General features: G+C 38.1%; 1 non-coding gene across 1 annotated transcript; it reads right to left on the reverse strand.

Annotated features, from left to right (window-relative positions):
* Positions 1–6,310: 6,310 nt before the first annotated feature.
* On the reverse strand, positions 6,311–6,416 carry LOC128280998 (small nucleolar RNA R71). The gene has a single exon (XR_008271215.1). It is a non-coding gene; the product is annotated as a small nucleolar RNA R71 (small nucleolar RNA).
* Between the last annotated feature and the right edge of the window lie 906 nt (positions 6,417–7,322).

Below are 7,322 nucleotides of genomic sequence, written 5' to 3' on the forward strand. Positions count from 1 at the left end.
TTTCAAATTCATGCATATCAACACATCATTTTATACTATGCTCAATCTTTACATGTTATCATACTTGATTGTTTATAACAAATGTCTGAATTCACATCACTTGCTATATAAATAGCTTTTCACTTATCAATCCACATTTATTATTCCATATTCAAGTCATGAGTACATAACTCAAATATTTCATTTGATAACAACATTTTTCATTTTTCATTTTTCAATCCACTATCTCATTTCCATTTCACATACCATGCCATTTCAATATCAATTATAGAACTTTATTATTTATTTAACTCTATTAACACGACTCGGACTCGGACTCAGACGGATACACGGATCCAACCAACACACCAGTTTGGCACCCAGTGCCTCATCGAAAAAATCCAAAATAATGATTGCACCCAACGCTATATAAATTGACACCCAATATCTCATTGGTTAAACTGAAACAAATTGGCACCTAGTGCCTTATCGACTAGAAGTCGAAGAAATCTCTGAACTCTTCCTTCCTATGGCATGTCATCTATATCTGACGTAGCCTAAAATAGTTAATAGAGTTCCATTTCACTTTCAAATGTATTCAATGTCAAATTTTCATATAAGCACATTGTCACATATACATATACATTCAATTCAATCTTTATAAACTAATTAATTTCATAACATACCAATTCAATCCATTTCAATTTATTATGAATTCAATTTAATTATAAGGCACAATAGTTCTCACCTCCAATACTTACCATACGCAATAAATCAAAATGCAATAATTTACGACTTAGTTCTGTAATGCACCAAAATTTTTATTTCGGCTTTTGTGAAAATGTGACAATTGTGCATTTGCTTCAGTGGTTAAGTGTTATTGGTGTGTGTGAGTGGTCTCAAGTTCAATCCTTAGCTTTGGCAAATTTTGGTATTTTTCTGAATTAAGCCTGATACTTGAGCAGTGGGTTTATATTTAATTACTTGAAAACTCATATCAGAATGGGACTACTGGTTTGGTGGTTGGGTGGAGTGTTAGTCTGCTGAAGGTCATGTGTTTGAGTCTTTGTGCAAGCGTGATTTTTATTTTTACTCTGCTGACTTGTAGAGTTTTGGTTGGACAAAAAGTCTAAGTAGTAGGGTTAGTGGTGAGATAAGGGGAGTTGTGGGTTATCTTAGTTTTCTTTTCTTTTTCAAAATTTTCCCTAAAATTCTGACATTCCTTTCCCTTTAATCTCTCTGCCGAACTTTGACTTACTAAACTCTACATCTTCCTTATCGTTTTCTTCCCTTACTGTTGTCAACGAAACTTACTCCTTATTTTGTGTTTCTCCTTCGTATTTTGGTTGGTAGACGTGCTCGTTTGGTAAGTGATAGTAAGTTCTACAGAGGAGGGAGCCTTTGTTTACTCATTTTATTTTTGTCGAATCCTCTGTTAATATAGTGCTTGTGTTTTAACAGCAGCAAGTCTGGTGATTAGGGGTTTCCCTCATTTGGAATCGTAATTGAATCATCGTGGTAAATAAGTAAGTGTTGGAATTCGGTGTTGGTTCTTAGTTTGATTTAGTCGCGAATTAAATTTGACTCAAAGATTTGGGTTGCCAATTTTTAAGTTTCTGAAGGTTCGGGAGTGGTTTTGCGTCGAAATCGTACTAGGTGTTTACTCAATTGCACAGAAAATGAGGTTTCAGTGAAAGTCGAAAACCTCACTATCAACGCCACACGGACGTGTGGTCGCCCGTATGGTAGGCAGTGTGACATAACACAAGTATGTGATCTATGAGGCCAGGCCGTGTCTTGTGTGTGATGACCAGGTAGGCCGTGCGTGACACACGGGCTAGACTGACATGCGGGCCAACACGAGCAAGCCACATGGGCATATGAGCCATTTATCTAAAATGATTCCTAGGGTTGCACGGTCGCCCAAGTTGACTGTGAACCTACTGTAGGGTTGGTAAGTGTTACCTAGACCCCTAAATGTATGATCTGAGTGTATGTGATGCATGATAAATTGTGCATGATTACTGATATATGTATGTATACGTATGACTGATGGTTGCATAAATGCATGGCATATTATATGTTTGCATTGCATTGGGTTTGGTTGGGATGATGATATCTGGAGGAAGTGTACTAAAAGGCTTTAAGCCTAATATCTGGCAGCTCAACTGCAATTTACTATTTATGTGCCACATTTGGTACTATCTGTAGTGTAGGGATGAGTGAGTTGATTTAATCCTTACATGGAGCGTAGGGTTGGATGGAGATAGTGAGGCTGGTTGAGTAGGACTTTGCTACTGAATATTTATGACTGATACTGATACTGTGATGGGCTAAGGTTCTACTGCATATTTAATACTGTACTGAGATAGGCTAAGGCCCAATTGATACTGATACGGGAAAGGGCTTGGGCCCAAGAACTATTTTGGCTGTGCATTGTGCTTTGCTATTGTTTGTTTCTGAGGGATTACAAACTGAGTTTACATAAACTCATCGTTTTGTTTAATGTGCATAGGTAATCCCCAAACTTGACGGGTTGGTACGGTAGAGGACTCAACGATGGCCATACGTACTTAAACTGCTTTACTCTCATTTATGGTTTTATTGATTATAGGGTATTTTTATGTAGTTGGACTTTTTGGATGGTTTTGCTTTAACTTTGGAAATTTTAACTGCTTTTAGGGACTTACAACTTCAAACTCAACAAAATACGAGTTTTTCTAATAACTAAGGTTTTCTATAAAATGAAATATTTTACTTAAAATAAATGATTTCTAAAGCTTCCGCAATGAATTGTGTTTTAAAACAATCGACTAGATGAATAAGTGATTTTCGAAACCAATAGGAGTAATAAACAAACACGGTTTTATCGTAATAAATCAGTTTTCAAAATTCCATTCCATGTGACATCATAGACTCGGCCATAACGTCTAGGCCGGGTTTTGGGTGTTACATTTAGTGGTTTCAGAGCCAGGTTGCAAAACTCGACTGTGGATTTGGGTTTTAAATTTTGGACTTTAAAGAACTGATTTTCAAATTATTTGAAGTGATTTGACTAAGAATGTGGTACACCGAGTCTCCGATGCTGATCCTGTAAGTATTTTGATAAATTGTTATTAATAGTCTATTCTGAAACACTCTAGTTAGTGTATACTGAAATTGTAGTAAACTGAGACTGTAGCAAAACTGATAGAGACTGCGATTTACGAAAATCACTTTGAATTACTGAAACTGTTTATATAAAACGTCTGTTAATAAATACTGAAATTGAAACTGATCCATAAAATTCGTAATACAGATAATTCTGACTAGACATGAGCACATGAGGTATCCGCGGACGAGGTACTAGAGGTCGTGAAAGAGGCCATAGAGGGGCTCGAGCTGAGTCCTTGTCATCTGGCAGCGTGCCTAATTTGGACACGAGTGAGACGCCAGTGTCGTCTGCCACTGAGTGTGGGTCTCAATATCGCATGGCTGGGGACGACGCATTGTCTCAGGCTATGCTAAGGATATTGGAGAGGGTAGCTAGACCCAATACTGGATCTGAGGGCCAAGGATCGGTTACGGAACGACTCCGGTCCAATAGAGCTGAGCTCTTTAGAGGTGTCACTGAGGTCGCCCCTAATGTGGTCGAATACTGGATTAAGGTCACGGAGAGGATCATGGATGATCTAGATTGCACCCCCGAGCAGAAATTAAAGGGTGCAGCCTCACTACTGCAGGTTAAGGCTTACAGGTGGTGGCTGACTGTTAAGGAGGGCACTCAAGCCGAACGTATGACCTGGGAGTTCTTTAATACTGCCTTTTAGGGGAAATATGTGGGGGCGAGCTACGTAGATGCTCGTAGGAGGGAGTTCCTGAACCTTACTCAGGGAGATCGATCTGTGGCTGAGTATGAGGCCAATTCCTACGATTGAGCCACTATGCTTAAGGTATGGTGGCGACTGAGTATGAGCAATGTGTCCTCTTTGAGGATGACCTAAGAGATAATTTGAGAGTCCTAATAGCTCTACAGAGGGAGCGTGATTTTTTTTCACTAGTGGAGAAGGAAAAGATCGCCAATGAGGTTAAGCGCGTTGAATTCCAAAACCGTGACAGAGAGAGAGAGGAAGGAATAAGAGGGATTTAGAGCCCTTGAGTTCTGTACAAAGCCTTAAGAAAAAGGCTAAACCTGATGGGCCAGTAATAGCTGGACCCCTTGATAAATGCCAAATTATACATATTTTTACCCCAAATACTTAGCATATTTTTGGATGTTTATTACTAAATTTGTGGATTTTGGTGCTCTTAATCTGGTTATTTCATGTTTTGTACTCAAGAGAGCACCAAAAGTCAAAAGAAGCCAAAAAAAAGATAAAACGGACCAAATCGAGAAGATGACAAGGCCTAAGCCTTGCCATACGGGCTGCTCACACGCCCGTGTCTTTCAAGGGTTGTCGACCAAGGCTTTCACGATTCACACGGCCTGGCCATTGACCCACATGGCCGTGTGCAATTTAACGGATCGAATACAGCCTGGCAAACAAGTCACACAGCCGTGGCACACGGGCGTGTCCCTTTTTCAAAGAGTTGTATTTTACACGGAAAAGGATACTTAGGGAAGAAGAAAGTCAATCCAAAGCCTATATAAACACCCTAAGTATCACTTAGAAAGGGGTCTCTCCTCCAGAACTTTTCTGGATTACAGAACCACACACCGGGTATTACTTGAAGGAAGCCAGATGATCCATCCCAAAAGCTGGAGCTACTCCAAGACTGAAGATCTCTCTCAGAATTCCTTTAGGGGTTTTAGAGTTTTCTTTATGTTTTGTTATTTTCATACTTTTGAGATGTACTCTTATTTTATTATGAACTAAATCCCTTAGATATCTAAGGGGGTTGAAACCTATGATGGATCTTGTTATTTTTATCTGAACTGTATGATAAATACTTGATTTGTTCTTAACTATGTGTTCTTAATGCTTAAGTTAATATTTCGGGTATTGATTAATGATTTGATGTGGTTATGTAGAGGAGCAAAAGTCCCTGTCTAAGAGTAGATTTGGCATAATTAAACGGATTTGATCGAACGCCTAGAAATAGGGTTACGATATTTTACTGGATTAGGGTGAAACCTAATATGGGAGTCCATAGATCGATTTACTGCTTCCCTATGGGTTTTAATTAGAAAGAGATTTTAATTAATTCAACTGAGGGTTAGGTGTTATTAGTCTCAAAAGAGATAATAATATAGGTTAGGGAGTCTCATGGATCAAGTCAAGTGAATAAATCGTCTGGTTCAGAGTCGATAACAAGTGAAATCTAAGTGGATTCCTCCTTAGGTGTCGTCTTTATCAATTACTTTTCTTCAAGTCTTTTTCTCTTTGCTCTAGTTTAATTAGTTAACTAGTTTATTTAATTAGTTTAATAAACAACCCTTCTTTATTTCTAGGTTAAATAATAAAAAGATAGTTATTACTAGTACTTTTGGTTCCCTTGGGTACAATATCCCGATCTTGCCATTACTATAGTATTGTACGATAGGTGCGCTTGCCTTTTCGTCATGATAATAGTTAGTCTAGGTTTGATCTTCATTATAAATATTTATTACTTGTTACGAATCACGCGATCAAGTTTTTGGCGACGTTGCTGCGGAGCTAAGATATTAGGAACGCTCAATTTTTATTACTTTACCCACTTATTTTCTTGTAATTTAATTTAATTTTATTATTATTTATTTATTTACTTTTTCTTTCTTTTGGCAAGTTTTTATAGTTTATGACTAGAAGAAACCCATCGGGACCATTACTTTTTGACGAAGAAATTGATCGTACAGTTCGTAGAAATCAAAGAGAGATAAGGCGCAGCTTACGATACACGGAGAACGAGCAAGAAGACGATACTCAACCCCCAACTAAAGAGATGGCTGAAAACCAAGGCAATCAACTACCTCCTACAATTGCGGCTAATTAAAATCCTGCTCCACGTACTATGTATGATAATGTTAAACCTTCTTCAACAGGAGCTGAATCTAGCATAGTTAGACCTACTGTAGCTGCAAATACTTTTGAACTAAAACCTAACATTATTCAGATGATACAGCAGTTTGTTCAGTTTGATGGTTTGTAGTATAAAGATCCCAACGCTCACTTAGCAAATTTTCTGGAATTTTGCGATACATTCAAAATCAATGGCATTTCTAATGATGTCATTCGTCTTCGGTTATTTCCTTTTTCATTGAGGAACAAAGCTAAATAGTGGTTGAACTCGTTACTACGAGGGTCAATTACTACTTGGGAACAAATGACCGAGAAATTTTTACTAAAAAAATTTTCGCCAGCTAAAACGGCTAAATTACATAATGATATCTCTTCTTTTCTGCAGATGGATTTAGAAATAATTTATGATGCATGGGAGAGATACAAGGACTTACTGAGAAGGTGCCCTCACCATGGGTTACCGCTTTGGCTGCAAGTACAAACATTCCACAATGGTCTGAATCCCTCGACTTGGCAAATGGTTGACGCAGCTGCTGACGAAACCATCAACAATAAAACACCTGAAGAAGCTTATGAATTCATTGAAGAGATGTCACTGAATAACTATCAATGGCAAGTCATGAGGACTAAGCCAATAAAAATAGTCGGTGTTTATAACGTCGACTCAGTTACTATGCTGTCAAATCAAGTAGAACTTCTCAATAAAAAGATTGATGGTTTACTTGGTTCTACGCAGGTACATCCAGTAATAAGGTGTGACTCCAGTGGAGGAGGTGTGCATATAGAATATCAATCCTTCAATCCCACAACCAAAGAGGAACAAGTCAACTATATAGGTAACAATAACTTTAGATCTCAAAATAACCCATACAGTAATACTTATAATGTAGGTTGGAAAAACCACCCAAATTTTTCCTGAGGAGGTCAAGGGAATCAAAAGCCACAAAATCCTCAGGGTTTTCAACAACCACCTTACCAACAAGAGAAGAAACTGAACCTTGAGGAGATGCTCTCAAAATTAATATCAATGTTAGAAACCTGTTTCCAAAATACAGAGACAACACTTAAGAATCAACAAGTATCGATCCAAGGACTCGAAACTCAGATAGGCTAGCTAGCCAAACTAATCTCCGAACGACCACAAGGTACCTTACCAAGTAATACTGAACCTAACCCAAGGAAATACCTCAACGCAATTAGTACTCAAGATAAGGAAGGATTCATTGCACCTGAGCCAGAATTGATGCAAGAAACTGTGGTGAGCACAAGTAAAAGTGGGGTAAGTCATAACAAAATGGTGAATGAAGAATATAAACCTCGTGCCTTATATCCTAACGCGACAAGGAAAGACCACTCAGACGAACA

Source organism: Gossypium arboreum, chromosome 9 (genome assembly GCF_025698485.1).
Source record: "Gossypium arboreum isolate Shixiya-1 chromosome 9, ASM2569848v2, whole genome shotgun sequence".
In the NCBI taxonomy this organism is placed as follows: domain Eukaryota; kingdom Viridiplantae; phylum Streptophyta; class Magnoliopsida; order Malvales; family Malvaceae; genus Gossypium; species Gossypium arboreum.